The sequence below is a fragment of the Balaenoptera borealis genome, assembly GCF_965194805.1.
Source record: "Balaenoptera borealis genome assembly, chromosome: 2".
Lineage (NCBI taxonomy): Eukaryota > Metazoa > Chordata > Mammalia > Artiodactyla > Balaenopteridae > Balaenoptera > Balaenoptera borealis.
In genome coordinates this window covers 99137219-99150450 of record NC_138867.1, presented here as the reverse complement: position 1 = coordinate 99150450, position 13232 = coordinate 99137219, and positions in this window count along the sequence as shown.

The window sequence follows — 13232 nt, the reverse complement described above, 5'->3', positions numbered from 1 at the left end:
ATGGTGGAAGGCACATGCTGTGGTAAAGCTGGATACCTGGCTTGTAGCACAGCTTAACAGCAAGATGGGGGAAGTTAATTAACCATCCAGATCAGAGACAGAAGCAAGAAGCACATTTCAGAGCTCCAGACACTTTTGAGCATCAGGATAATTTTAGAAAGAATAAGACATTTTGAAATTATGGAGCGATCTCTATCAAAGTGATAACAGCTGGTACCAACTTGACAAATCAAGGCATTTTATAAGAAAGATAAACTGCATACTTTCTGTGAAACCCAGCCAGACGAATATCATCAGGGATTATAGCAAAAGCACGTCCTACTGTCGAGTCAACACACAACCTAGCTGACCTTTTATAAATGGATGAAAATAAGTTTAGCAAAACTCAGTAAGATATACTGAAAGATAGGCTTGAGGTGAATGGTAGGAGGGCTGAGCAATTTCACTAACCCAACCAGTTGGCAGTAATTGGTAAAGCGCCTTCTCCCCTGAGAGCCAGGGACAAATGTGGCCGCCCATTGGTAAGCCTGCTCATTGCTTGGAGGGCACTTTATTGACTATATTTGCCGCTTTTGGAGTGTATTTCTCCCATTAGCTTTAACAGTCATAGCCATGAATCTGAACCTCGTGACTGGTAAATGTTTTCCGGCCTGGACAATAAGTGCCCCAGCTTCGCTTCATTATTTGTTTTCCGCCAAAGCTGTGGCCTTGAGGTCTTGCAGTATCTGTCTTGCAGCCCAAGGCCATTATCTGGGCAGAACATTTCCATTTCCTTGGACATTATCTCTTTTGAATACCCCTCACTGAAAATGAGCCATTTTGAGGAGATTACACCACAGTCAGCAGCTTTCTGTGGGAGCCATAAGCGGTTTTGTCGGTGTATGTCTACTTTCAGTCCCTTGTTATTTTCTTTTCCTGCGTCAGGGACACACACCAGGATGGTCTTTCACCGGAGCTTGAGTACAATTCTTTAATCAGTGATCACTTTACTTTTCCTCTCCCCACTCCCAGCTCCAGAGAATCATTTAATTAGGTCCAGTCATATGAAATCCATTTCTCAAACGTGAGCCAAAGCCTGCAACTTCAGCTGAGTCCAGAGCTCACAGAATTCCCTGCGCGACCCCGCGGGAGACTGAACTCCAAGGGCAATGGGGCCAAGCGCTCCAGATGACATGGGGCGCAGATGGCCCCTCTTTCTCTGTGGCTCAGTAACGAGGCCCAGTATTTACAGTGCCCTCATTGCTCGCCGACTCTGTTAGCGTTTTTCTCTTCAATTTGGATCTTGGCCTTCGCTGTGCCCCTCTCATGAAGCACGTGCCATTATGATTTTAAAATAATGGGTAGAGCGCTGTGGCACTGCTCGTTGGTGATACGACTCTCAAAATGTCTGCAGATTGCGGAGTAAGTGAAATGTTTTGACAGAGAGAAATATGTGTTGTCAACATTACTTTACCCATGGTTGAGAGGGGAAATTGAAGCTGTACTTCAGCAGGGTTCAGATGCTGATGACTGACATGATCTCCTTAATACAAATGACTACAGCTCATTTTGTTTTCCTTTATGCCTCATTCTTCTCTAATGAAATGCCCAATTAAAAGCATAGCTCATGCGCTTAAAAAAAAAAAGGCTTAGGAAGGCTTCTGGGGAGGAGCAGTGACAGGAGGAATCCCTCATCACGGAGGAAATCGTCGTGCCCTTGTGAAGAAACGGTCTGTGTGGTGACCTCCCGTGCCCTGCGTGGAGAGTTTAAAGAAGACTCAAAAGTAACCTTTTAAAGATAGAAGGTTGCATATATATTTGTGTGTGTGTGTGTGAGAGAGAGAGAGAAAGGGAAGGAAGGAGGGAGGGAGAGAGGGAGAAAGGAAAGATATGAATTATGATTATTATTATTATTTTTAAAATTAATTTATTTTTGGCTGTTTTGGGTCTTCGTTGCTGCGCACGGGCTTTCTCTAGTTGTGGCGAGCAGGGGCTACTCTTCCTTGCGGTGTGCGGGCTTCTCATTGCTGTGGCTTCTCTTGTTGCAGAGCACGGGTTCTAGGCACGCAGGCTTCAGTAGTTGTGGCTCGCAGGCTCTAGAGCACAGGCTCAGTAGTTGTGGCGCACGGGCTTAGTTGCTCCGCGGCATGTGGGATCTTCCTGGACCAGGGCTCCGAACCCGTGTCCCCTGCATTGGCAGGCGGATTCTTAACCACTGAGCCACCATGGAAGCTCAAGATATGAATTATTTGTGATACATCAAACAACAGACACAGTAGAGTCTGTATCCCCAGAAGAGTGATACGTTTAGGACAACTTGTGAATTTATCTCTGGGATTAAGTGAAGTATGGAACGCTGTAGCTGTGTATTGTCTCCTAGCAAAATGAGGTTTACTCTCTTTCCCTGGAAGGTGTGTTCCTGCCAAGAGCTTGTTCAGAGTGGGAACACGGGTGGCTCCCAGAGACCTGCTGACCATTATCTTCACATTTAGTTCTACGTTGTGGAAGCTGCTCTCTCTACTTTTTTTTTTTGCTTAGAGAATATCCTTGATAAGAGAAAATGTTGACAACTTTGCCTTTCTTGAGAATCACTAAGGAAACATTTCTTCTTGTCAGTCTCCTTTCATGTGCTGTGCAGGAGAAAGGAAAGGGGATATTACTTTGGGGAATAACCTTGACTTTCAACATGCATTTAACAACCAATATTTTCTTGAGCAACTACCATGTGCAGGAATATTTCATTTGCTAGTCGTTACAGGTCATATAAAAATGAATGAAGCTAAGTTCATGTCTTTCAGTAGCTTGGCACATTCTCATTTAAAAAATTAATTACCTAATTGGGGAGGCTATAAAAGAATTACTAGATAATAAGGAAACGTGTATGGGCACACAAAGACTGAGGTGAGAGTGGGGGGTATGGAGGAAGTTCACCCAGGGTGCAGGCAATAAGAAGGTGTACTGTTTATAGAAAATTTAAAAATAATAGAACTGTCGAAGGTAGTCTGTTTTTTGTTAACACCGCAAATGAGCAATTCTGAACAAAGTTAGGAAGAAAATACTCCTCCCTTTCCCACTCCCACTTTCCCCCTTTGTTATGCAACTGCTCAGAAAGCAATTACAAAGAGGACTTTTGAACAATAGAAATGTGATTGGAATGTGTTACTCCCATTACGGTGGGTGAGTGTTTTGAAAGAGATAGAGATAACGTACATTTAGAATACTTATTTAAAAGGAGAAAGCGAAGTCATTCCACTTTACACATCTCCTTTGTATATTAATTTGGATCTTGGCTTATGAATTTATATCTAGTCATATGTGAGTTTGTCTAAATCCTCTCTAGATTAAGATCCACAAGGGCAGGGCTGTCCGTTGTTCATTAAGTGTCCATAGGTTCTGACCAGTACCGTATACATAATTGGGTCCCAATATATGATGGATGACTCAAACAAGGTTAGCAGCAAAACAGTATTTTACTTGTGTTTTTTATCAGTCGTGTGTATGAGAATCAGTGTATGAGGGGAAGGCTCTGGCCCTGCTTTAGAGGGTCTCCCTGTTGTCGGTGCTGTTTGGTGAGAGAGATATTCTCCAGCTGCTGGTGCTTACAAAGGTCTGAGGTTTATACACACATGACATGGTGCCCACTACCATCAGCGTTAAGGAAAATGTGGAAGGGGATGCCTCCCTCTGTGTCCATAAAAATACACCCTGGATTGCTTGGCAATGGGTACCAATTGATGTTCTTTCCACACCTTGTTATTTGCATGCAGTGAACATCAAGAAGGATGGTGGGGGAAGAAGAATAAATATGGTTTGTCTCAGGAACCACACTCCTAAGTGTGAGTCCTCATGACAGTTCAGATTCTGTAGAAGATAAGGGAAATGGGGGCTGCAGAACAGTTTGACCATTGACTAACTCTTCAGTATTGGAAAATACTGAATGAATATAACACTTGTAAAGATAGTCATTGGGTCAATAATCATGGGCAGTTCCTGGATACCAGGTCAAAATGAGCTTGGCCTTGGGGAAAAAATTACCCTCCTGAACTTTAATGTTTTATGGAAAAGTTATGATGATAGGAGGTTAGGGGAAGCTTGGGTGTCAGGAGTCTTTTTACCATTTTGAATGCTACCATAATGTTTCCTGGGTAAGGGTCTAAGATTGAAGGGAGCATGTATGGCCTCTGGCATGTTTAAAATCTATCCCACCTTCCAAGGAACCTTCCAGATGGAGAGTGGCCTTGGGTGGACCATCTTGTGAACTGAAAAGCAGGTCTCCAGGGCTGGATGAATGTCATCTGGAACTTGAAGATGTGGCCTAGGTTCTGGGATAGTGAGGTAGGGAGAGGGCAAACAACCCAGGGATTTTCATTCCTGTTTAATCTAGAAACATGTAGGGTCATTTTTTAGCTCCTGGGTTGAGGTGGTAGAGTGCAGAGAAGCTGGAAAATAACCACATTTCTCTACTACAAGCTCTATCTATTGGGGTTTGCCAGTAAGAATTTTGTTGACTGATGTATAAGTGCTTTTGCACTTGTAGACTTGACATGAGATCCAAATGAAAGAGGTGCCCAAATGTCTAGCTTTGTTTTTGCTCCCTGAGAAGAACTCCTGGGCTTTTTCACTATCCTTTCTGGAAAAAACAACTGACTGGGCAACCCTAAACTGGTACTGATAAAGAAAGTATACCTGGCAGAATATATGAATTTTAGAAAATGATTCTTGCCTTAGGGAACATTGTATATACAATAGATATGTTTCTTGGTTTTCTGGTAATATGCTTTGCTAGATAAGTGAATTTAGGAACCATAATTATCACCATTTTTCTTATAGGAAGTCTTTGGGTAAATTGCAACATGATCCCTTTTGCTCTTCTCCATCTGCCATTTGCTATTCAGAGAATAAAAACAATACCGTTCCAAGCATGACCTTGGGCAAGTCTCTTAACAGTTTTAAGCCTGCCATCTATGAAATGTCAGGGTTGGACTCAGTGACTTCTGAGTTCCCTGATCTGGATGCAGGAAGAGGAAGGGGAAGCTATATGTACACCCCCGTCACAGTTTACATTTCCTTAGTGTTGAAGAAATACTTTTTCATAGATGCAGGCCTTCGAATAGTGTTTTCTCTTTTTACTCTAAAGCAAGATTTTTGACTTTGCAAAAACCATTCTGGTTAAAATGGAACAATTAAAACTGCTATTGAAACATTATTTTTAGGTCTGCACATTATTTCACAAACCCATTCTTTTTGTCTCTTCTTTGTCAAAGGACTTAGGCAGCTTGTTTCTCTGGCTTTCATCAAATATCTCTTTTCTTTCCTGTTCAAAATAAGCTGTTTCCTTTTTCCTGGCTAGATGAAAGCCTGTGTATTCTGCTTTTCCTGATATCAACCCAGCGATGGCAGTACCGGGTTCACGTCACTCCAGACAGTCAATTTCAAAGGCTAGTTTGGAGACAGAGGGATGAAAAACAAGCTGCAGTTTTCCTCTTCAGATCTCTCCAGGACATACTGTCTGTGTATTATTTCAGAAAACCCACTCAGAAGTAGACTGTTTCCTTCCCTGACTCGGCACCAAATCAAGAAGTGGCACATAATGTATTGTATTTATTATGCATCATTTTGCTGCTGACACTGGGGCCATCAAATATTGGTAAATTTACAGCCAGGGAGGTCCAGCCATCATGCCTGAAGTGAAGGACAAAGTATTACGTTATTCGTCTCCAGCCCTGGCCCTTTATGATCAGACAGTGAGCAATATACTTATCAAAGTAAAAATAACCTTCACTTTAGGAAACATACTTGTCCTTAATTGCCAGAATAAGAATGCATAAGCAGGGCTTCCCTGGTGGCACAGTGGTTGAGAATCTGCCTGCCAATGCAGGGGACACGGGTTCGAGCCCTGGTCTGGGAAGATCCCACATGCCACGGAGCAACTAGGCCCGTGAGCCACAACTACTGAGCCTGCGTGTCTGGAGCTTGTGCTCCGCAACAAGAGAGGCCACGATAGTGAGAGGCCCGCGCACCGCGATGAAGAGTGGTCCCCGCTTGCCGCAACTAGAGAAAGCCCTCGCACAGAAACGAAGACCCAACACAGCCAAAAATCAATCAATCAATCAATCAATCTACACTTCCTAAAAAAAAAAAAAAAAGAATGCATAAGCAGCTTCTCTCTTGATAATGGAATGGAGGCTGAGTTGATGTAAGTTTTCAGTATTTTGTAATTTGCCAATAGCAGTGTGCTCAATTAAATTTTAATTCACAAGTTATGTGTATATTATACTGAAGAAGTGGAAAAACTTTTGGGAGTTTAAAAATATATGGTCTAAATATGCGTATCATACTTATGATAGACATATGCATACTTATTATTTTTTTCTTTTGGGTCAAAGCTAAGGCCAGTTCTTCTATTTCTATGCCCTGGGCCACAGTAGTTAAGAGCTTAGATGCTAGAGGCAGAAGGATGTGAGTTTGAATCTCTGTGATACAGTAACAATAACGGTACCCACCTCAGAGGTGTTTCAAGGATTAAATGAGATTGCATATATGGAAAAATTATTAGTATGGTGCCTGGTACATTATAAGAACGTGAGGAAAATTTGCCTTTGTTATTACTGCTCCGTCTCCTTCTAGTGTGTGTGTGTGTGTGTGTGTGTATGTACATATATGTACATATATATGTACGTTTGTTAAGGCACAAGATGGTCCTTGGGAGGCATATAGTTTTGAGAACCTGACTGAGATGACTCAGAAGGCACAGCAAAGCAGTAAAAATAATTCTTAGTTGATAAGGCATTGGTTTACTGTGCTTACCTCAAGTCATACCTACCCTGTTAAAAAATGTGTCACTGTTTAGAGTTAATCTATATAATGGCCATCTGAGCATTTAAAGATAGGGTGTTTATTTGGAAATAGGCAGGTTTGGGAAGGTAGTCACCGTTGTGTCTATGTGCTGCTGTTTGGCCAAATGTAAACGACAAAACACAATTAGAAAATGAACTCCAACGCTCTTCCAGGAGACAGGGAGAACCTATGGAATTTGGTCATTCTTCCTGGCTGGCACCTGGACGTTACATTAGTTGATGAACGTCCTCTGAGCAGTAAAGTCAGAGTGATGGCATTTGCTTACTTGGGTTGTCAAAATTCCTTCGTGATGATGGTGGGTGAGTTGCTAGATGGTGAGTTGGAGAAATGGACCTGAGAAGAGAAATATTGGGAAATAAAATGACTGGCCATTTTATTTACAGAACAGTTGGCCTGAGAGTTTTTTTGTTGTTATTTTTACTGTTTTTGCCTTATGTCTGTAGGATTAAGTTTGGGCAAATTAAGTGTTAATGGGCTGTAATTTCAGACCAATAGTCTATTAAAAAACTACAAGACAAGCAGTAGAGGACTCTGTTTGAAATGAAAATTACAGTTTGAGTATTTTTATCTCTTCCTTTTCCCTCTTTCTTCAGACTAAGTAAAATGGACAGGTAGAGCTGTTAGAAGGTGCTCATAATTCATCTCACACACACACACACACACACCCACACACACACACAAACACACACACACTCACGCCCCCCCACAAACACACACACACAAACACACACACACACAAACACCCCCCCATACACAAACACACACAAACACACACACACACACACACAAACACCCCCCCACACACACGCACAAACACACACACACACTCACACACACACAAACCCCACACACACAAACACACACAAACACACACTCACACACACAAACACACACACACACACAAACACACCCACACACCCACACACACCCACACCCACACCCCCACACACACCCCCCACACAAACACACACAAACACACACACACTCACACACACACACAAACACACACTCACACACACACACACACACACTACAAAAACACAAAACAAAAATCTTACCCAAATCCACTGAAAAGTTCCCATTCAAGCAACATATGTATCACATAAAAATTACTTGGCTTTCACAAGAACCACCGTTCTGAGAAGAGGACCCATAATGTATATTAGTAGGTGAAGAAAGCTTTCTTGGGAAGGACCGTAAAACCTTGGCGGTCATAAACTCTGGAAATAGATTCCAGAATGAAAATGCTATGAGAGCCCAGAGCACAGGCTAAGTTCGTGTGGGACTGAGTAAGTAAAGGTTTTTGTCCTGAATTACAAAGTACAGTTGCCGAGTTGTCTTCTGGGCTCCTCCACCTCTACCGCTTCCTCCTCCCTTTAGCCCACTTGTTGCTTTCTGAATGTAACCCTGCAGTCAATACAGAATATACAATTTAATGAAATGGTAAAATTTTGGCTGGATAAATTTTTTTTAAAGATTTCACTATAAATTTTCATGAGATGTCTTGGTTAGCATTTGGGACCAAACAAGAAACCCATCAAATTAGTGTGTTCCCCTTCAGAGGCACAGCTCTCTCCAGAAGTTACGCCTTGTGGACGCGGATGCCTCTCGGGGCTCTGGGGGAAGCCCAGCTCTGTCTTGTCCTGTGTACACTCTGGAAGCCTAGAAACCAACCCGTGTGAGAGTTAGCTTTCCAAATAGCCTCCCTCTTTCCTGACATCGCAGTCAGAGCCTATGTTTTCACAGTCTTTGTAAAACCACGAAGGAGTGTTTTTTACCAGATTTACAGTTCTGATCTGTGCACATCCACACTGGGTGCCCACTAGAGTTTTTGCCAAGCTCTGGGGGTCCCACCACGACCTCCCACAGTGCGGCCGCAGCACGTATGTTTCCTGAGCAAACTCGGTGCTGCTGTCTGTGTGCACATTGTCAGTCTATAAATCCTCTGTATTCCCATGCCTGTTCTCTAGGCCTGCAGCCAGTACTCCGTACTCCATAGTATGTGAGAATGCCACATTTCCCAGGAGAGCTCAGCCCTCTTACCTGGACCGTGTGGATAAACCTCCAGGTGCTGAACAAGAAGGCTTCTATCTCAGACAGTGCTCTCCTTTGACCAGGGTCCCAGGGCAGGGCTCAGGCTATTTATCTATCTATCTATCTATCTATCTATCTATCTATCTATCTATCTATCTATCTTTATTTATTTATGGCTGCGTTGGGTCTTCGTTGCTGCGCGCAGGCTTTCTCTAGTTGCAGTGGGCGGGGGCTACTCTTCGTTGTGGTGTCCGGGCTTCTCATTGCGGTGGCTTCTTTTGTTGCGGAGCATGGGCTCTAGGCGCGTGGGCTTCAGTTGCTGTGGCTCGCGGGCTCTAGAGTGCAGGCTCAGTAGTTGTGGTGCACGGGCTTAGTTGCTCCGTGGCATGTGGGATCTTCCCGGACCAGGGCTCGAACCCGTGTCCCTTCCATGGCAGGTGGATTCTTAACCACTGCGCCACCAGGGCAGCCCAGGGCTCAGGCTTTTTACGGGCAGATGCATTCAGCTGCCCCTGACGCTGGGGTGGCCGACCGCTCTATTCTGACTATGGAAGGGGGCAATGTGTTCATTTGGCTTTGGGGTTAATTGAGTCAGAGACACTTCTTTTGTTTTCTTTCTAGTAGGATGATTGGGCTTCCCAAGGTTGGCAGCACCAGCAGTGAAACCATCTCCTGTAGAAAGTGAAGGCGTGGCTTTAATAAAGAGTTGACAACTGTGGATGAGTCCTTGGAGACGGGAGAGCAAATGTCACATGTATTAGTTTTAATCACATGATTCATTTTCTTCCACTGGGATTTTAACAATTGTAACATCTTCACATTTAAAATTCTGAAAGAAGAACAAGCCAGTGGGGAACCTGGGGTGGCGAGAAAGAAATAGAGCAAGGCAAACGCTGAGTATAGTTCAGGCAGTGGTCATGTGTCACATCGTAAATGTAGGACAGTGAAGTTGGTGAAGGTGAGTGAGGGTACTAATAAGGGGAAAGGGAGGCATCTCTGCTTTGGATTGCTCACGTAGCAATGGAGATGGTATGTGGTGAGACAGGCAGGGGAAGAGAAGGGTGGAAGGGAAAAGGGTATCCAGGACAGATCCTGGAATCGCAAACAGAACGCTTATTACTCCTGAGCAAGACCGCAGAGCTTCTCCCCTCCTTCATTCCGCACATCTTCACAGATTGCTTACTCTGTGCCAGGGATTGTGCCCTCGGGTTACTGGCTTGTCATCGTTAGTCACATCTACATCTTTATTAAATGTTTCCATCAGTCCATGCTTGCTAGGTGCTCTAAGGGAGTTAACTGGAGTCAGCAGTGGCCTCCCTGAATTCTGTGGAAAAGACAAGATGCGTATGCTTCTTCTATTACAGTGTTCAGTGTTTGGAAATGAACAGTCGTGCATTGTTATGCAAACGCCAAGGTAATAGAATGTGTATAAGTTACAATAAGTGCAATTACTCACAGGAAAATTTGTTGGCACTTAGTTATGTTATTGTGTTCACTGCAGATTATAGCTTGTTACTTTCTGTTCCTCTAATATACTTTACCCACTTAAGTTTTGAAATAGAAATGAAATGCTGGTGTATCATCATTTTGCAAGAAAGATATATATGTTTCTTCTATTGCATTAGACAGGTTAATATGTTTTTGCATTTTATAACAGTGAACTTTATTAGCATGATGAAATTAATGCATTCAGGGCAATATCTTCCAAACCAGTTGTTACCAGTAGATAAAGTCTGATATGGTAATTGCTGACTGAATGTTGGATCAGGGTTATTACTGAAGTAAAATCATTCACTGTGGGATGATCAGAGCTACAATATTGTGAATGATAAAAGAGATGCCTTTACTCCCTAGTTTTAATTAGCTGTTAAAGAGGTGTCCTGAGTGATTTTGAAAGTCCTGTCTTATCAATATTGCTATTTAGAAATAATTTACAACATTGTTACAAAGACTGCTAATGTGTCTATCATTAAAGGTCTATCATTGTTTCCATTATGAATTCTGTTGTTTGAAGGCTTTATAGACATGGCTTAAATATTCACAGCTTTGTGTGTATCTTTCTTTAAAACATACTCTACAGTCTTAAAACCACCGGAGTTACTGTTTATGGATGGACTATTATTGATCTTATTTGTTCATTTGACAATGTCCAGCTTCAGTCCTTTAAAAAGATGGAAGCCTAATTTTATAGGAGGAAATGACTTATTGCCTTTATCCATTGATTGATTGTGTTTGGAAGTGAGTCTTTTTTTTTTAAATAAATTTATTTATTTATCTATTTATTTAGGCTGTGTTGGGTTTTCATTGCTGGGCGCAGGCTCTCTCTAGTTGCAGCGAGCAGGGGCTACTCTTCGTTGCGGGGTGCGGGCTTCTCATTGCAGTGGCTTCTCTTGTTGCGGAGCATGGGCTCTAGGCACGTGGGCTTCAGTAGTTGTGGCACGCAGGCTCAGTAGTCGTGGTTCGCGGGCTCTAGAGCGCAGGCTCAGTAGTTGTGACGCATGGGCTTAGTTGCTCCGCGGCATGTGGGATCTTCCCAGACCAGGGCTCGAACCCGTGTCCCCTGCATTGGCAGGCGAATTCTTAACCACCATGCCACCAGGGAAGTCACTGGAAGTGAGTCTTGATCACCCTGGAAATCTTCATGAGTAGATTTGATATATCTTCTGCCATTTAATTACCTATTAGGCTTTTCTAATATTAATGCTTTGAAACGTTAATAAAGTTTTCAGAAGTATCTAATTTGTGATCTGAGGTGGTACTGAGTGAAATTTCCATATTGGTCAATTCCTGAATATAAATAGAAACATTTTTGAAGAAAAATATCCTTCAAAAGGTTAGAACCCACATTACAATGACTGTTCCTAAATAATCTGTTTGCAAAATCACAGTTCTGTAAGTTAAATCATATTTGCATTCACTGAATTTACATCATTACATCATTTCCCAGGTACAACTGAAGGACTGTGGCCTTTGGATTCATGGTTGTGCAAACCTTGGATTTTTTTTAAAAATGTCATTTATCTGTTCAATTTTTTCACTGAAGTGTAGTTTATTTACAATATTGTGTTAGTTTTAGGTGTACAGCATAGTGATTCAGTATTTTTGCCGATTATGTTCCATTATAGGTTACGAGATAATGGGTATAATTCTCTGTGCTATACAGTATATCCTTGTTGCTTATCTGTTTTATATAGAGTAGTTTGTATCTGTTAATCCCATACCCCTAATTTGTCCCCCTCCCCCTTCCCATTTGGTAATCACAAGTTTGTTTTCTATATCTTTAAGTTTTTTTCTGTTTTGTATATACATTCATCTGTATTATTTTTAGATTCCACATATAAGTGATACCATAGAGTAGTTGTCTTTCTCTGTCTGACTTATTTCACTAGGCATAATGTTTCCTGTGTCCATCCATGTTGCAGCAAGTGGCAGAATTTAATTCTTTTTTATGACTGAGTAATATTACTTTATATATATATATGCCACATCTTTATCCAGTCAGCTATTGCTGGGCACTGGGTTGCTTCTGTGTCTTGGCTATTGTAAATAGTGCTGCTGTGAACACTGAGGTGTGTGTATCCTTTAGAATTACTGTTTTCATTTTTTCCAGATATATACTCAGGAGTAGAATTGGTAGAGCCTATGGTAGTTCTATTTTTAGTTTTTTAAGGAACCTCCATACTGTTCTCCACAACGGCTGTACCAATTTACATTCCCACCAACAGTGTACGAGGAGTCCCTTTTCTCCACACCCTCTCCGGCATTTGTTATTTGTAGACTTTTTCACGATGGCCATTCTCACAGGTGTGAGGTGATACCTTATTGTGGTTTTGATTTGCATTTCCATAATAATTAGTGATGTTGAGCATTTTTTTATGTTCCTGCTAACCACCTGTATGTCTTCTTTGGAAAAATGCCTGCTCAAGACTTCTGCACATGTTTTGATTGGATTATTTGTTTTTGATATTGAATGCATGAGCTGTTTGCATATTTTGGATATTAACTCCTTGTCGCTTGCATCATTTGCAAATATTTTCTCCCTTCTGTAGGCTGTCTCTTCATTTTGTTGATGGTTTCCTTTGCTGTGCACAAGCTTTTAATTTTAATTGGGTCCCATTTGTTTATTTTTAATTTGATTTCTTTTGCCTTGGGGGACTGATCTAAGAAAATACTGCTACGATTTATGTCAGAGAATATTTTGCCTATGTTCTCTTCTAGGAGTTTTATGGTTTCATATTTAGGTCTTTAAGCCATTTTGAATTTATTTTTGGATATGGTATGAAGAAATGTTATAATCTCATTGTTTTACATGTGACTATCTAGTTTTCCTAGCACCACTTGTTAAAGAGACTGTCTTTTCT